The sequence below is a fragment of the Dipteris shenzhenensis genome, chromosome 2 (genome assembly GCF_047967505.1).
Source record: "Dipteris shenzhenensis isolate YYH24624 ecotype China chromosome 2, Dip_SZ_1.0, whole genome shotgun sequence".
NCBI classification, from domain to species: domain Eukaryota; kingdom Viridiplantae; phylum Streptophyta; class Polypodiopsida; order Gleicheniales; family Dipteridaceae; genus Dipteris; species Dipteris shenzhenensis.
Genome location: NC_141597.1, coordinates 644,042 through 650,148, shown reverse-complemented (window position 1 = coordinate 650,148; position 6,107 = coordinate 644,042). Strand labels below are relative to the sequence as shown.

Sequence of the window (6,107 nt, the reverse complement as noted above, 5' to 3'; positions counted from 1 at the left end):
ACAATTTGCGTGGCGAGGCCGCACGATTCTCAAGCTAGGCTCTTTCCGGTTTGCTCGCTGCTATTAGGGAAATCGTCGTTAGTTTCTTTTACTCCGCTTAGTGATATGCTTAAACTCGGCGGGTAGCCTTGCCTAATCTGAGGTCCATGTTCCAATACGGGGGGAGCTCGTCGGCACTCGCACATGCACCTCTGGGCGATTCATCTGCAAACTACCGCCCCATGAGGGGCGGACCACCCTTGCGACACCTCGCCACTCGGTGCCATAGATCCATTTCAGCCGACCGCACCACCCCAGAGAGGCATCACGGATGGCTAGCTCCGCCGCTCGGCCCCTCTCAAAGAGGAGGGGTTAGGGGTGTGGTTGTGGTGAGGACGCTCAGACAGGCATGCCCTTGGACAAGTCGTGGATGCAAGTTGCATTCAAAGACTCGATGATTCGCAGAATTCTGCAATTCACACTATGTATCGCATTCGCTGCGTTCTTCATCGTTGCAAGAGCCAAGATATCCGTTGCTGAGAGTCGTTTTTACTTGTGTTACATCCTCCACGAGGGAGGGAGATCAGACCATCGCATTTCTACGGTGCCTCGCACCCCCCATGAAGGGGGCAAAAGGTTTATCATGCAGCCCCGTGCTGAGGCACGGAGGAGGGGGCTGCCCGTGCAGCAGACGAGGGAAGATCCCCACCCCTGCTGCACAGCTGACGGGCCACCCGACCTGATGCCACGCCTACTTTCGCCCGGCTTCGGTAGGGAGGGTGGCGCTGACAGTCATGCCTTTGAGTGCGGCCCCTCGACATTATGTCCATGGTTGATAGTGTTTCAAACAGATGTGTGTCAATGATCCTTCCGCAGGTTCACCTACGGAAACCTTGTTACGACTTCTCCTTCCTCTAAATGATAAGGCTTAATGAACTTCTCACAACGTCACCGACAGCGAACCACCGGCGTCGCTGCAATTCGAAAACTTCATCGGACCATTCAATCGGTAGGAGCGACAGGCAGTGTGTACAAAGGGCAGGGACGTAGTCAACGTGAGCTGATGACTCGTGCTTACTAGGAATTCCTCGTTGAAGATCAATAATTGTAATGATCTATCCCCATCACGATGAAATTTCAAAAGATTACCTAGGCCTCTCAGTCTAGGTCGTAAACTCATTGAATTCATCAGTGTAGCATGCGTGCAGCCCAAAACATCTAAGGGCATCACAGACCTGTTATTGCCTAAAACTTCCATGGCCTAGATGGCCATAGTCCCTCTAAGAAGTTGGCCACGAAGAGGATCCTTCGTGTAACTAGTTAGCCGGCTAACGTCTCATTCGTTAATAGAATTAACTAGACAAATGACTCCACCATCTAAGAACGGCCATGCACCACCACCCATAGAATCAAGAAAGAGCTCTCAATCTATCAATCCTTACTATGTCTGGACCTGGTAAGTTTCCCCGTGTTGAGTCAAATTAAGCCGCAAGCTCCACTCCTGGTGGTGCCCTTCCGTCAATTCCTTTAAGTGTCAACCTTGCGACCATACTCCCCCCGGAACCCAAAAACTTTGATTTCTCATAAGGTGCTGGCGGAGTCATCGAAGTAACATCCGCCAATCCCTAGTTGGCATCATTTATGGTTGAGACTAGGACGGTATCTAATCGTCTTCGAGCCCCCAACTTTCGTTCTTGATTAATGAAAACATCCCTGGCAAGTGCTTTCGCAGTAGTTCGTCTTTCATAAATCCAAGAATTTCACCTCTGACAATGAAATACGAATGCCCCCAACTGTCCCTATTAATCATTACTCCGGTTTCGAAGACCAACACAATAGGACCAGAGTCCTATCACGTTATTCCATGCTAATGTATTCAGAGCATTGGCTTGCTTTGAGCACTCTAATTTTTTCAAAGTAACATCGCCGAATCCACGTCCCAAAACCAACTAAGGCCAGGAGCGTCTCCCCAAAAGAAAGAATGGAGCGACCAATGCACACCAAAAGATGCGGACTACTCGCCCCACCCTGAGATCCAACTACGAGCTTTTTAACTGCAACAACTTAAATATATGCTATTGGACTGGAATTACCGCGGCTGCTAGCACCAGACTTGCCCTCCAATGGATCCTCGTTAAGGGATTTAGATTGTACTCATTCCAATTACCAGACTTGTAAAAGCCCAGTATTGTTATTTATTGTCACTACCTCCCTGTGTCGGGATTGGGTAATTTGTGCACTTGCTAGCCATTTCTCAGGCTCCCTCTCCAGATTCGAACCCTAATTCTCTGCACACAATGTGGCATGCGGTTGTGGGAGGCAACCCACCCCGGGAGGGTGAACCGTGCTCATCGACAAGGGCCAAGGCACACCCTGCCATCCAAAGGCATTTCGCTTGCCCACAAAACGCGTCACCTACACATGCCCGGGTACCGCACAAGGTAGGTCCACCGGCACACGAGGGTCACGAATGGCAGCCCAAGCACCTTTCATGTTGCCTTGCCTATCGCACTTCGGGGCTGAGCCGAGGCGACCCAATGCCATTAATGGTCGGATCGCCCGTTCCGAAACACACCCGTTTAGAGTGACTCACAACCCCTAGGATCAAGTCCTCACGGAGCTGGAACCCATCAATGGTCTATCGCACAAGGTTCACCACCATCTGTAGGTATAGAGGCCACAATGTCCATCCGCGATGGGAAGCACTGACGGAATCCTTGATCATACAGTGCCCAAACGGTGGCATGCCCATCTAAGACGCTACTTGCAGTCCCTCATCGCCTACTAGATCGCCGACTGCAACGACCGTGCCCAATCTCGCAAGACGAGCATGCACGAAAACGGCCAAAACGTTCGGTAGAGAGGAGGGTTCACCCACCCATGGAGCCTTCAGTAGTCACAAGAGGGGTGGGGGACCAGATGCCTCACCACACCACGACCCTTATGCCGCGCCAGGCCAATCTTTCCAACCCGATGGGGGCGTGGGTGCGCGGGGCACGGTCAGGGGCATGGCAGCGTTGTGTTGGAGGCGTGGGTGCATGGGACGTGGTCGGGGGTGCGACAGTGTTCCGTGCGCCACACGTCGCGAGCCAACTCGGGAGTCTAGGGCGCCACTATGGGACAGGGGCGCGGCGATATCGGTTAGAGGCATGGGTGCACGGGGCATCATGGGGGTGCGACAGCGTCGGTTGTAGGCACGGGTGTGTGGGGCATGGTCGGGGGCGATGTCGGGTTGGAGGCATGGGCGTGGCTGAGGGCATGGCAACGTTCGGGGTACCACGCATCCTGGCGCGACTCATGAGCCCGAGCCACCACCATGGGACAGGGACACGGTGGGGTCGGGTTGCCACGGTGAGGGGTGCGCAGGGCATCGTCGAGGGCGCGGCAGCATCGGGTTACAGTCGTGGGGGCATTGGAGGCGTGGGCGCATGGGACGTGGCCGGGGGCGCGGCAATGTTTGGGGAACCATGCATCCCGACCCGACTCGAGAGCCCGAGGTGCCATGGGACGGGGGTGCGACGGCGTCGGGTTGCTACGACAAGAGGTGCATGGGGCAAGGCTGAGGGTACAACAGCATTAGGTTGCAATCGTGGGCGCACAGGACATTGCCAGGGTGCAACAACATTCGGGGCACCACTTGTCGCGACCCATCTCGGGAGCCCAAGGCACGACGGCGTTGGGTTGGAGGGGGGTGCACGGGTCGCCGTCGGAGGCGCGACTGCATCGGGTTGGAGGTACGGGTGCGCGGGGCATGGTCAATGGACGCGGCAACATCGGGTTGAAGGTGTGGGCACGTAGGACGTGGCCGGGGGTGCGGTAGCGTTCGGGGCACCACACGTCGCGACGCGACTCAGGAGCCCAAGGTGCCACCGTGGGACGGAGGCACGACAGCATCGGGTTGGAGACGAGTGTGCGCAGGTCGCGTCGTCGGGGGTGCCGCAGCGTTGGGTTGGAGGTGCGCAACATGGGGCGACGTTGAGTCGGAGGCGTGGGTGCATAGGGCGTGGCCGGGGGCGAGACAGTGTTCGGGGTACCACGCGTCGCGACCCGACTCGGGAGCCCGATGCGCCATTGTGGGACGGGGGCGCAACGACCTCGGGTTGGAGGTTGGGCTATGTGGGTCCTCACTGGGGGGCACGGTAGCATCGATTTGAAGGTGCGGGCACGTCGAGCATGGCCGAGGCTGCGACATCGGGTTGGAGGCGTGGGCATGCAAGACATGGCCGGGGGTGCAGTAGTGCTCGGGGCACCACGCGTCGCGACCTGACTCGAGAGCTCGAGGTGCCACCGTGGGACAGGGGCGCGGCGGCGTCGGGTTGGAGGCGGGGCTACACAGGTCGTCGTCGGGGGTGCGGTAGCGTCAGGTTGGAGGTGCAGGCACACAGGGTGTGGCCAGGGGCACGGCAACCTCGGGTTAGAGGCATGGGCGCATAGGTTGTGGCCGAGGGCATGACAGCGTCATGGGTGCTCGGGGCCTTGCCGCATGTTCTGACCCAACACGGGAGGCCGAGGTACCACCGTGGGATGGGGGCACGGTGTCATCAGGTTGGAGGCGTGGTTGCACGAGGCATCACCGGGGGCACGGTAGCATCGGGTTGGAGGCACGGCTCCATAGGTCATGGCTGAGGCACAGCAGCATTTGGCGCACCACGCATCCCGACCCGACTAAGGGGCCTGGGGTGCCACCGTGGGACAGGGGCGTGGCGACATTGGGTTGGAGGCGTGGGTGCACGGGGCATCGCAAGGGGCATGGCAGCATTTGGGGCACCACGCATCTCGACCCGACCCGAGAGCCCAAGGCACCACCATGGGACGGGGTCGCGATGGCATCGGTTTGGAGGCATGGGTACGCGAGGCATCGTCCGGGGGTGGGATAGTGTTCTTGGTGCCACGCGAGTGCTCGGGGCGCCACGCATCCCGACCCGACCCGAGATCCCGAGGCACCATCATGGGATGGGGGTGTGGTGGCATTTAGGTGCGCAAGGCATCGGGGTGACGGGGGTGCTCAGGGGCCAAGACGTTGCGGGTGCATGGGGCATTGATGGCATCATGGGGGATGGGATGCTACAGGTGCGCAGGATGTCACATCGGGACTATGACGGGGGGTCAAGACACTACTGCAGGTGCGTGTGGCATTGCGGGCACGATCATGGCATCGGGAGGTTGTGAGTGATCGCGTGATATTGAGCGTGGCATCAAGACGTTGCGCGATGGGGTCCTTGGCAACACGTGCGCACGGGTATTAGGGTGTGCGCGACAGGAGAGCGTCGGCCGGGCGTATTGGGTGAGGTCGACGGTCAGGGATACCAAGGCGTGGCAAGACCGCTAACCTCGGGGGCCAAAAGGGTGCAGCACCAGGACTTCTCAGGAGGTCACCCATCATAGTACTATTCTGGCCCAAGCACGCTTAACTGCGGAGAACTGATGGGATTTGGTGTATTAGCGCTGGTGTGACTGCACCATGACAAACAAGCGTGAGAAATCAGTATTGTCTTATTTTGTAAAGGTAGGGGGGGGCGCAATGGGGGATACGCAACATGCGCGCAAGGGGGGGCGCATGCGCACAAGTGGGATGGGCGGGTGGGGGGGCACATGGGTGCAAGGGGGGATGGTGGGGAGGATGCGCACAAGGGGGGATGAGGGAAGGGGGAGGAGGGGGGGCATGTCCCACGTTTTGCTTTCCCGTGCGTGCGCTTCAACGTGCACCACAAGATCACAACCCACAAGATGGCATGATGACGTTACTTGGAAGATGGTACTAGATGGAGTGCCAAAGGTTGCTAGAACGCACTTGATTGCAACAGAGATTATAAATAAGCAAGGGGGAGCATAAACAGCCGCTGATGTTTTCCTCATCTAAATCAACCTCGCATGAGAGAGCACTATCCTCCATATAATAGTTGTAAGGACCCGGTAGTTTCGGACTTAGTCTCAAGTCGTGGCACCCTTACGTCGGACCCATTGCCGAGTCCCAGCCTCCCTTAACATCTCTGTTCTGATACCAAATCCCCTTTATGTGCACCTTAGCCAACACGACCCCTGGCACAGCGGGCCGTCTGCCGTTTATCCCACTTTGCACCATGCACCACTGGGCAAGCCCTTAGGCTTCACGTTCTTTGGTCTGCAAA

General features: G+C 57.7%; 1 non-coding gene and 2 pseudogenes across 1 annotated transcript; all 3 read right to left on the bottom strand.

The window, feature by feature from the left end:
* Positions 1–372: 372 nt before the first annotated feature.
* On the bottom strand, positions 373–524 carry LOC147904181 (5.8S ribosomal RNA). Its single transcript, XR_015543656.1, has one exon. It is a non-coding gene; the product is annotated as a 5.8S ribosomal RNA (ribosomal RNA).
* Positions 525–838: 314 nt separating this feature from the next.
* On the bottom strand, positions 839–2,444 carry LOC147904180 (18S ribosomal RNA; annotated as a pseudogene).
* Positions 2,445–5,322: 2,878 nt separating this feature from the next.
* LOC147904179 (5S ribosomal RNA) lies at positions 5,323–5,441 on the bottom strand (annotated as a pseudogene).
* Positions 5,442–6,107: the final 666 nt, after the last annotated feature.